The sequence below is a fragment of the Oncorhynchus clarkii genome, chromosome 28 (assembly GCF_045791955.1).
Source record: "Oncorhynchus clarkii lewisi isolate Uvic-CL-2024 chromosome 28, UVic_Ocla_1.0, whole genome shotgun sequence".
Classification (NCBI taxonomy): domain Eukaryota; kingdom Metazoa; phylum Chordata; class Actinopteri; order Salmoniformes; family Salmonidae; genus Oncorhynchus; species Oncorhynchus clarkii.
Window position 1 is genome coordinate 14,793,324 of NC_092174.1, and position 10,391 is coordinate 14,803,714.

At 40.4% G+C, this 10,391-nt stretch overlaps 1 protein-coding gene across 4 annotated transcripts in view; it reads right to left on the minus strand.

Annotated features, from left to right (window-relative positions):
• The window catches only part of LOC139387442 (protein FAM110B-like), a 46,899-nt gene extending 41,495 nt beyond the window's left edge, over positions 1–5,404 (minus strand). For 3 of the 4 annotated variants that reach the window (XR_011629167.1, XR_011629166.1, XR_011629168.1), the window contains exon 1: positions 5,253–5,344. The gene's annotated coding sequence lies outside the window, so the exon portion shown is untranslated. Of the gene's footprint in view, positions 1–5,252 lie in introns of all 4 variants that reach the window. The other variant, XM_071133620.1, reaches the window with a different exon arrangement.
• Between the last annotated feature and the right edge of the window lie 4,987 nt (positions 5,405–10,391).

Below are 10,391 nucleotides of genomic sequence, written 5' to 3' on the forward strand. Positions count from 1 at the left end.
ATTGACTGATGGCTGGCCTGATGGCAGTATAATATATTGGCATTGTACATTTTATATTGCAAATGGACAGTGTACATTTCCAATATATTTTATGAGGGATTTACCATCACCAAATGGACAAGTTGAAATCAACATCAACAAGCAATGGAGAGGAACCACTATCACTGCTCGGCCATCCCGAGTTCAACGAGCCAGTCAATTGGGCATTTCTGCAGTATATTAGAGCATGTCCAAGTCGTCATGGTAAATGCCCATTGTAAGACATTGCAAACGGACAGTGTAAAATTGTACATTTCCAATGTATTTAATGAGGGATTTAACATCACCAAATGGACAGGCTGAAATCAACACCAACGAGCGATTGGACAGTGTCCATTACACATATGCTATATTGTCAGTGTGAACATGCTCTTCTGTAAGTTGACAGTGTCCATTGCCAATGTAAATCCATAATGACTTCCCATTAGGAAATGGACATGCTGAATCAACATCAATGAGAAATTCTTGCTTCCTATGATCAAACATGACAAATAGACCTTTTAGGTTGATTCAGGGCTCATCATAGTGATATATATAATTTGGTCATTATATATGCCATTTGGACATGGTTCACTGATTTTTGGGTTCGGAAACGGACTTCCTATGATCATATATGGCAAATGGACATAACATCCTGATTTGGTACTTTCAATAGTATATATGCCATTTGGACATGGTTCACTGACTTTTGGGTTCGGAAGCCGACTTCCTATGATCATATATGGCAAATGGAAGGTGGAGCGGGCTTGCCACCTTATGGATTTTTGGAGTATGACACTTGGTATTTGCCATGTTCCACTTGCAATATGTTTTTGATGAACTGCCGTCCATTTGAGTGGTATTTGCGATTGTGTACTTGGTTCGCCCAATGCCAATAAGATGCCATTAATTTTTGTCCATTTCATGGGGATCTTATTTTTACATAGTTGGCAATGGCAATTGAAGTTGCTTTTAGATTTGTAGCATTTTCATTTAGATATAATTGTTATTAACCACGACAATGATTGAGATCAAGACTTTATTATATAATAAATGTTCTACGAAAATGTGCATAAGAAAATCATAACTGGCACACAGATCGGTAGAAATGGTAAGATAAATTGGCACTCCAAATGGAAAAGGTTGCCGATCCCTGGTTTAGCCTATTACCGGCAACTTTGGGAGAGTAATGGCAGAATCTGCGAAGGCCAGTAGCAGGTGGTGGTTCGGGAACAATTTTTTGGTTTGTTTAGTTAGGTGATCTTGATCTCTGGCTCCCTTGAGTCATTTGTGTGTCTTAATTATTTAATCACAGTGTGCTTAAAGCATCAGACAAGCTCAGTGGCTTACATATACAGTAGTTGGTTTTATAAAAACACATAGGGTGTGTCTATATATGGAAAAATAGCCTATGAGTTTAAACATTTCGACCACTCAAAAGAATGACTCGGGGGGGGGGGGGGGCACAGCCTAGTCAGTATTCATAACAAAAAGTATCTCTACCTCAGCCACAGAGCATCCCCACGTCCTCTTTCCCTCCCTGTCCCTTGGCGCTCTCTCAGGCAGAGCTGCATACTGACTACTGTTCTGTTCATGTTCTGTCTGTCTGACTGACTGTGTACTCAACTGTTCCCGCTTCACAGCATCCATTTCTACTGAGCCTCTCTGCTTTGACCCTCATGGCATTCCTCAGAAAGCCAGGGCTCCACCATCCCCTGATCCCTGAGCTAGTACCGCATATGACAGAGATTTAGCCTACTGGTCTTTCACTATAGGCAGGCTAATATGGGGTTGAGTATTTAGGCAAATAGTTAAGCTAAATGTAGGCTTCGGAACATATTTCAAGTGACCTATTGATTTTTTTTCTGCGCAAGCAAATTTGTAGGCTATATTATGGTGGTCATGTTGAATCATTTTTATGGGATGGAGAGGCAGCAAGCACATTATTTGTGTTAGCATGCACATTGTGTTTTCATCTTGACATTGGCACTCGCTGCTGGCCATTGCAAAGAGTGTAGGCTAGCCTAAATTATATCCTTTTGCAGGGGGGGCAACAAACATGTAGTGTATTATAGCACAGCACAGAGTAGCCTACTACTCCCAACTAGAGGTCGACCGAGTATGATTTTAATGCCAATACCGATTGGAGGACCAAAAAAATGATTCCAATTAAATCGGCCAATTTTGATTTAAAAAAAATATATTTGTAATAATGAAAATTACAACAATACTGAACGAACACTTATTTTAACTTAATATAATACATAAATGAAATCTATTTAGTCTCAAATAAATAATAATGAATAATGAAACTTGCTCAATTTGGTTTAAATAATGCAAAAACACAGTGTTGGAAAAGAAAGTAAAAGTGCAATATGTGCCATGTAAAAAAGCTAATGTTTAAGTTCCTTGCTCAGAACATATGAAAGCTGGTGGTTCAATATTCCCAGTTCTTCAATAGTCCCAGTTAAGAAGTTTTAGGTTGTAATTATTATAGGAATTATGACGCATCCACTATTTCTCTCTATACCATTTGTATTTAATATACCTTTAACTATTGGATGTTCTAATAGGCACTTTAGTATTGCCAGCCTAATCTCAGGAGTTGATAGGCTTGAAGTCATAAACAGCACGTTAGCATTGCTAAGAGCTGCTGGCAAACGGAGTAAAGTTTGAATGAATGCTTTACGAGCCTGCTGCTGCCTACCACCGCTCAGTCAGACTGCTCTATCTATTATCAAATCATAGATTTAACTATAATATAATAAACACAGAAATACGAGCCTTTGGTCATTAATAGTGTCAAAAACGTTTATTCTTTCAGTGAAATTCGGAACCATTCCGTATTTTATCGAACGGGTGGCAACCCTAAGTCTAAATATTGCTGTTATATTGCACAACCTTCAATGTTATGTCATAATTATGTAAAATTCTGGCAAATTAGTTTGCAACGAGCCAGGCGGCCCAAACTGTTGCATATACCCTGACTCTACGTGCAATGAACGCAAGAGAAGTGACATAATTTCCCAAGTTAATATTGCCTGCTAACATGAATTTATTTTAACCAAATATGCAGGTTTAAAAAATATATACTTCTGTGTATTGATTTTAAGAAAAGCATTGATGTTTATAGTTAGGTACATTCGTGCAACGATTGTGCTTTTGTTAAATCACCCATTTGGCGAAGTAGGCTGTGATTCGATGATAAATTAACAGGCACCGCATTGATTATATGCAACGCAGGACAAGATAGTTAACCTAGTAATATCATCAACCATGTGTAGTTAACTAGTGATTATGTTTAGATTGATTGTTTTTTATACGATAAGTTTAATGCTAGCTAGCAACTTACCTTGGCTCCTCGCTGCACTCGCGTAACAGGTGGTCAGCCTGCCACGCAGTTTCCTCATGGAATGCAATGTAATCGGCCCTAATTAAATCGGTCGACCTCTGCTCTCAACTTCATATCCATTGTTGTGGGAATAGTGGGATAAATATAATCTAACCACTGTGACCCCGAACATCATTGACCTGGCATTGATCTCGAGGCCATATGTTAGAGATATAGTTTTGGACCCAGAACACAACACTGCAGTCTTTTCTCTCTCTGTCTCAAACAAAGGCATGGTGTCCGTGCCAGTCATGCCCGTAACAAACCGTATTCTTCACTGTTCAGCATTCCTCACAGCTAACACGTTTTTGTGAGAAACACTAGAATCAACAGCTGTTGTTGTCTTGACTGTGCCAGCCTGGGTGTGTGTTTGGTCAAGCCAAAAAGGGGAAGAGTTTATCGGTGAGAGACTGGGAAGTGTTTAATCTTAATGTGATCAACAGGGGAATTCAAATTGGTTTATTACACATCAGGGATGGAATGTGTTGACGTTGTCATAATGTGTTGCTTCGAGTTGGTAAACTACACACACAGTCAGGGTTTTAGCCTAAATGGTTAGCTATTGATGTTATGCAATATGCATCACAACAGTGTCCAGCTTAAAAATGATAAGGCCTGGGCCAAATGCATCTGTTTATGACCACTTGCTTCTCTTCGCTGGTCTCTGTTATAAACCTATTATGAGTGCATCATGCTTCACATACTGTCATTAGGCTACTTATTCTGTCAAGCTAAGTCATGTTTATGACTTATGCAGGCAGTATGATGGAACATTCAAATAAAGGGCTCCTGCTAAAGTCATCCAAGCCTAATGCCTTTCACTCGTTTTGTCATGACAATCTAGTCACACTGACACTTACCCAAATCATTTTACCACTCCAACCTCCCAACGAACACACGGACACAGACACACACTCCAATCTCAATATTCATAAACCTGTTGTGTGTAGCTGTGTACCAGGCTCTCTAGATCAAATGATTCAGACAGAGTTTAAGGGTCCCAGCAGCTATTCATTGTGAAGTGTGAGGAGTGGGTATACAGACAGGTGAACTAACGGATATGACATGTCAAACAGAACAAGTGAACACGGTAGCCTATATTTACTCGTTACTATATGCATTCCATGCTACAGCCCTGATGCTAATATATTACATTGAATAATGATCAATGCAAACTTACACTTGCTCTTAATTTCCCACTTATCTTATGACAGTGTCTCAGCCTAAAAACACAGACAAAACAGATATCTCAGAGGAGCCATAACATTGCCATGTTCCCAGTGGACTGGCAAGTCCAAGTGTTCTTGCTTGCTAGTGGGCAATTACTCGAATTATGTCACAGCTCATAACCCCATACAATAACGATGCTGACTCTGCAATCCCCCCAGCGCTCGAATCACCATCATGAAAAATGTTAAAACCTCAAAGAACGACATTGAGGTTTAGGAGCATCGTTTCATTGTGACCTGCTGCTTCAGGCTGATGCACAACGCAAAGATGCAACGTTCGATCACCAGTTTAGCTAAATGACAGCCACCTGTATGGTGCAATGTGAGCCTAAAAACAACCCGAGTAGGCTACGTACGAACGTTGGCTCGTGATTGCATGGCTCTTGAAACACGACGTCGGACACTTTAACATTTTCACTCAGACTGACCTTATCATATTTTTGTCGTAAAAATGTAAGTGACTAGCCCGACATCAGTCAAACAGCCATGTTGATGTATAGCCTACGTTGGTGGATAATTCTGGAAAAATAACGACTGGACATAAGAATGTATGTCCACGTCAGTCAGTGCGGAAGATATAATCGTAGCAGGTAAACCATAGGTAAAACACTTACCTTGATACCCAGCGGAGGAAAACAAAAGATGCTGCGGTATCTTTCCGTTAGACGGAATGTGTGGGGATGGCCTCAAAGCTTCAAGGGAAACGCCAAACAAGCTCATTCAATGCAATCTACAAGCGACTGTACAGTCTGTATCCCTGCGCCATGGAAGGGGGGGGGGGGGGGGTGCTAGGACAATATTCCGAGTTATCTTGCATATAAATCATCTAAGAGTGATTAACTCTTATTCCTACATTATTTCGTGTTAATATCTATGGATTGTTAACGATACATGATTGTGTTTGAGATTCGAGAGTATGTTTTATTCTCAGTCGATCTGTGCACCCCTACCATTGCATATGATGTGTTCCATTTTCTCTTAAAAGATACACCTCTTTTTTTATGAACGCAAGGCACAGTTAGATACATAGAAATAGAATGAATAGAACGGCCTTTGAACCTCTAACCCTGAGCCTTCGCTATGCCCCGCTTCATAATGTTGGGCAACCAATCGCAGCGCTCCAATGGATCGAGTCCGACACCTCGGTCAAGCTCACGTTTACATCGCATGAAAGCCAGCGAGGCCTTTGGTAAATTCCTTTTTTTTTTTTTTTAAATACATGTTTAAATGGCTAAATAATTGAACACTGAACCAGGAGTACTTGCTACTGTGACTCCTGAAATGCAGCCTGTTGATGGAATATTTTTCTAATATGAAATTATACTTTTGTTATTGTTTGCTAGCTCAGTCTCACTAACCACTTAAAATAACTTGTTTTCTCAAAATGTGTGTTAGCAATGTTATGATTACAACTCCCATCTGCTGTTGACATCAGCATACGATTGGAGAGCACTAGTTAGCTCTAAAAGTGGTTATAGCTTTGACTGCATGCTGACCAATAGCGACCCTCGGGTAGGGCAGAGACCCATCTGTTTTGAGCCCCACCTGTTTAGCTAAAAAAATAAAAAATAATGTGTTGCCTGTTTTGCATGTTATCTTGGCATTAATACGTGTCACATATCAGTTTGCAAACAATGTATATATATATATATATAAATAATTGAGTTAATAAAGCCGCATACAAACTTGGACTCTTTTTTGCTTTCTTGATTAAGGCAGCTCTAAAATGCAGGTGTTTCAGCCTAGCTCAGTGCTTTCTGTGGTGGTGAGGCAGCCGTTGGAAAACACGAAGCGTAAGGGTTGGTCATGTTTTTTAGTTGCGCCGTGTTCTCAGTGTTCTGTCACTCCCGGGACACTACGTCACTGCAGTGAGCTCTACAGGTAGAGCTAGAAAATTCAAGCCCCTTGGGTGCTGCCATAGAGTTATATTAGAAGTTCCCATCCATGAAGGCTCAAGGTCATTTGCAACACATAAAATGACATCAAATCATGTTATATCTACAGTAGCTTTGATTGGATTGGTTAGAGTGCTGGACCATTAACCAAAAGGTTGCTGGATCAAATCCCTGAGCTGAGAAGGTAAAACTCTGTCGTTCTGCCCCTGAGCAAGGCAGTTAACCCACTGTTCCCGGGGGCACTGTGGATGTTGATTAAGGCAGCCCCCTGCACCTCTCTGATTCAGAGGGGTTTGGTTAAATGCGAAGACACATTTCAGTTGTACTTGTACTGACTAGGTATCCCCTTTCCCTTTTAAAATCTTAGCTAGACAAGCAGTCCTCATCATGAATCAAGTCGACAATCCTTGTCATATGAAAATTAATAATGAATATTAATTATAGATAAAACGTGTCTGTGCTCATCGACCATTAGACATAAACATTACACAACAAGTTGGAAATTTGCACATTTAACAATGAGTGGTTCGGAATGAATCAGTGGCTAACTGCAAGCATTGCAAAGCAATCACTAGCCTGCTATTCAGGTGAATGGGTGTTTGGTCCAAGTCTGGGTTTAAGGGTCTCTTTTCCAAGCTTAAAAAGGACAAACAAGGGCCTCCCAGGTGGCGCAGTGGTCTAAGGTGCTGTATCACAGTGCTAGCTGTGCCACCAGAGACCTCCACAATTGGCCTAGCGTCGCATGCGCCGCATGCAACTCCTGTGGCGAGCCGGGCGCAGTGCACGCTAACCAGGTCGCCAGGTGCATGGTGTTTCCTCCATGCAGCTGGGTGCTGCGTGCTGTGTTAAAGAAGCAGTGCGGCTTGGTTGGGTTGGGTTGGGTTGTGTTTCGGAGGACGCATGGCTTGTGACCTTTGTCTCTCCCAAGCCAGTATGGGAGTTGTAGCGATGAGACAAGATAGTAACAATTGGATACCACAAAATTGGAGAGAAAAACATTCAACATCGGCCATGCTGTCAATCCAGCATGACTTCTGCCATGCTCAAAACAACAAAACTCAGAACTGGGAAATCTTGGACTTCTGAGACCTTGGAAAAAACTGACTGGGAAAATACGTTTTGAACGGTCATTCAACTCAACTTTGCAAGTCGGGAACTTGGGCCTCTTTCTAGAGCTCCGACCTGAAGATCCCTGATGTCATCATGATTCGACCTTGTTCCCAGTTGTCTTGAAAGCACCATCCAGATAATGCCAGACTTTGAAGACAAAGTTTGTCCACGAAGGACCGTCACGCCACCTTCCTGTTCAAGTGAGCAAAGCACAACAAGGTGTTTCCAAAAATGTCTTGTATGCTACTGCATAAATGATGTAATATGCCAGAGAGATATATATACTGTAGCTAAGAAAGCAATACTACGTGTGTGTTGTGTAGTAAGCTGTTAGTAGCCCATGTGCCTCACCCTAATCATTTGGTCCCTTTTCCCCACATAATTTAGCCTACTGTTCAAACTTGGTGGTGCACATATAGCTTATAGCCTGTTTTAGAGAAATGTCATCATCAAATATTGTAAGAGCTTTCATTGTCTGCTTATATGCCCCCTTTATTTATCCTACGGTTCTGACTTGGTTTCCAGGGAGAATACCTTTAGAAAGACCCATGTTCTGAATTCTGTTGCTGCATATTTCAAAAGTGCTGAACAAATAGTTATATATACAACGTCCGTCCTAGCTCATCCATTAATGTTGTAATCTAATTTACGGATTTCTTATCCACTCCCTTATTCCATAGTTTGTGCATCTCAATTGTCAGTAGAAACCACATTTGTTTAATGTCAGCCGTATCAGCTATGTTTTTTTAAAAAGGCAGTAAATGAGGCTGAATGAACTGGTTCGCTGCCACACAAGGCTCCGCAGATAGCGAGGTGTAGCAGTAGTAAGGTGTTGGGACTGTTGTTGGGACAGCTTTATGTAGGCCCTAACAGTTTGTGTCACCCTTATAGTGCAATTATTGTATTGTTTAGTGTTATGTTGTGTAGTTTTTTTTTTGCCCCACCAAGATTTACATGCTAAATTCGCCACTGGTGCTGACAGTGACATTCAGTGGCTATCTACACTACATAATTTTACCAGGTTCCCGTGAAGCAATTGTAATGACAGTTCACCATAACATACCCTGATTAGCAAGGGGTAGTCTGTGTTTAGTTTAATTGTGTATTAGATGCACATTTTGAAATAATTGTGAAGGGTTTTCTCCACTAGTTAGAATGGGGAATTGGCTTCCTGGGAAAATGTTGTCGAAGGTTGCAACAGTAACTAAAGGGGTGGGGCTTAGCGAAGGGTCAACTCATGGGTACACTCGCTATGGCTGCCTGGTATTGTGATGCAATAATTTCCCATGGTAATGTAGAATGCTAATTCAAATTATGATAACTGATGTGAAATTGAATGTTTGTTTTTTCAACAATTCACAGCACATATTGGTTGGGTACACTTTCTGCTTTTACTTCCTGCTTTGCTCCGAACGGTACACTTGCAAACGCTGCCAGTCCATCCATTATGCCATCATTGACTTGAATGGGGAGGCCCCTTCTATCCATTTTATTTCTATGGGCAAATCATGCTGGCCTGGTATGCACATTAATCAGAGCATTAAAGTAACTGTCCAGTGTTTCCAGATTTCTATTAAATATGAGTGATTACAATTTAATTACAATGAGTGAAATGGTTTTCCTTCTAAAAATGATTAAGTACATTAAAAAGCTGTTTTTGTGTGTTTGAATGGTTGGGGTGTACCCTAAAAACAGAATGGTGTGGGGATATAATGGTCGTTAAAAATATTAACGCAAGTCAACCTCTGATTGGCCAGCTCATCCTCAGGAGGATGACGTCATCCTCTATGAGGAGATAGCAAGCAGTCTGTTCGAGATAGGTGGGTTTTTTTAAAGTGTTTTTTCTCCATTTTATGCTTTGGCCACAAATACGACGATGGGACGAGTCAACAAAATTATTTGTGTATTGAGTTAACAGTATGTTAACTTTTAAAAGTGTGATTTTTCAGTAGGCAGTTACTTTAATAGAGGAAGTAAAAAAAATATATATATATATATATTTGACACTATCATTTAATGGTTCAGTTAACCTTTTCCCTAACCATATCCCAGTGATCCTCAGGCATTGGCATATACATTGCTTTACACATAAATTATTCTTTCCATCTCATGCTAAATTGAATTCATTAGGGAGCATGATCCAATCTGTGCCTTGAATTGAAAGAAGTACCTTGTGACTTGCCTTTGTGTGGTGTGCATTTTAACAAGATATGATAATGTCAGTGTCAGTCGGTGCCATTTAAGATTAGTGTGGACAATTGTTTTTTTTAATGAGCATGGCCTTATTTCTATTACAGCAGAGGTGTCAAACTCATTCCACACAGGGCCGGGTGTCTGCAGGTTTTTGGTTTTTAGTTTCAATTAAGCCCTAGACAACCAGGTAAGAGGAGTTCCTTACTAATTAGTGACCTTCATTTATCAATCAAGTACAAGGGAGGAGAGAAAATCCACTGAAACTCGGCCCTTGGTGGAATGAGTTTGACAAGTATTATAGCAAACTGGATGACTGTCATTCATATTCCATTCTCCCAGCTCTATGTAACATCGATAGGTTTAAGCTACTACATAATACTCTAATTTTCCCTATACCCATCACGAGGTTGCTACAACCTAGCCTACAAATTTAAGTTTATATCGTAGGTGCACTGGTCTAGAGACAAATTGGAGTAATCAAGGTGAAAGACAGTGACGCATTAAATACCACCTTGCACACTCTTGCCTGCGTCTAGCTGATCTGGGGTGTATTCA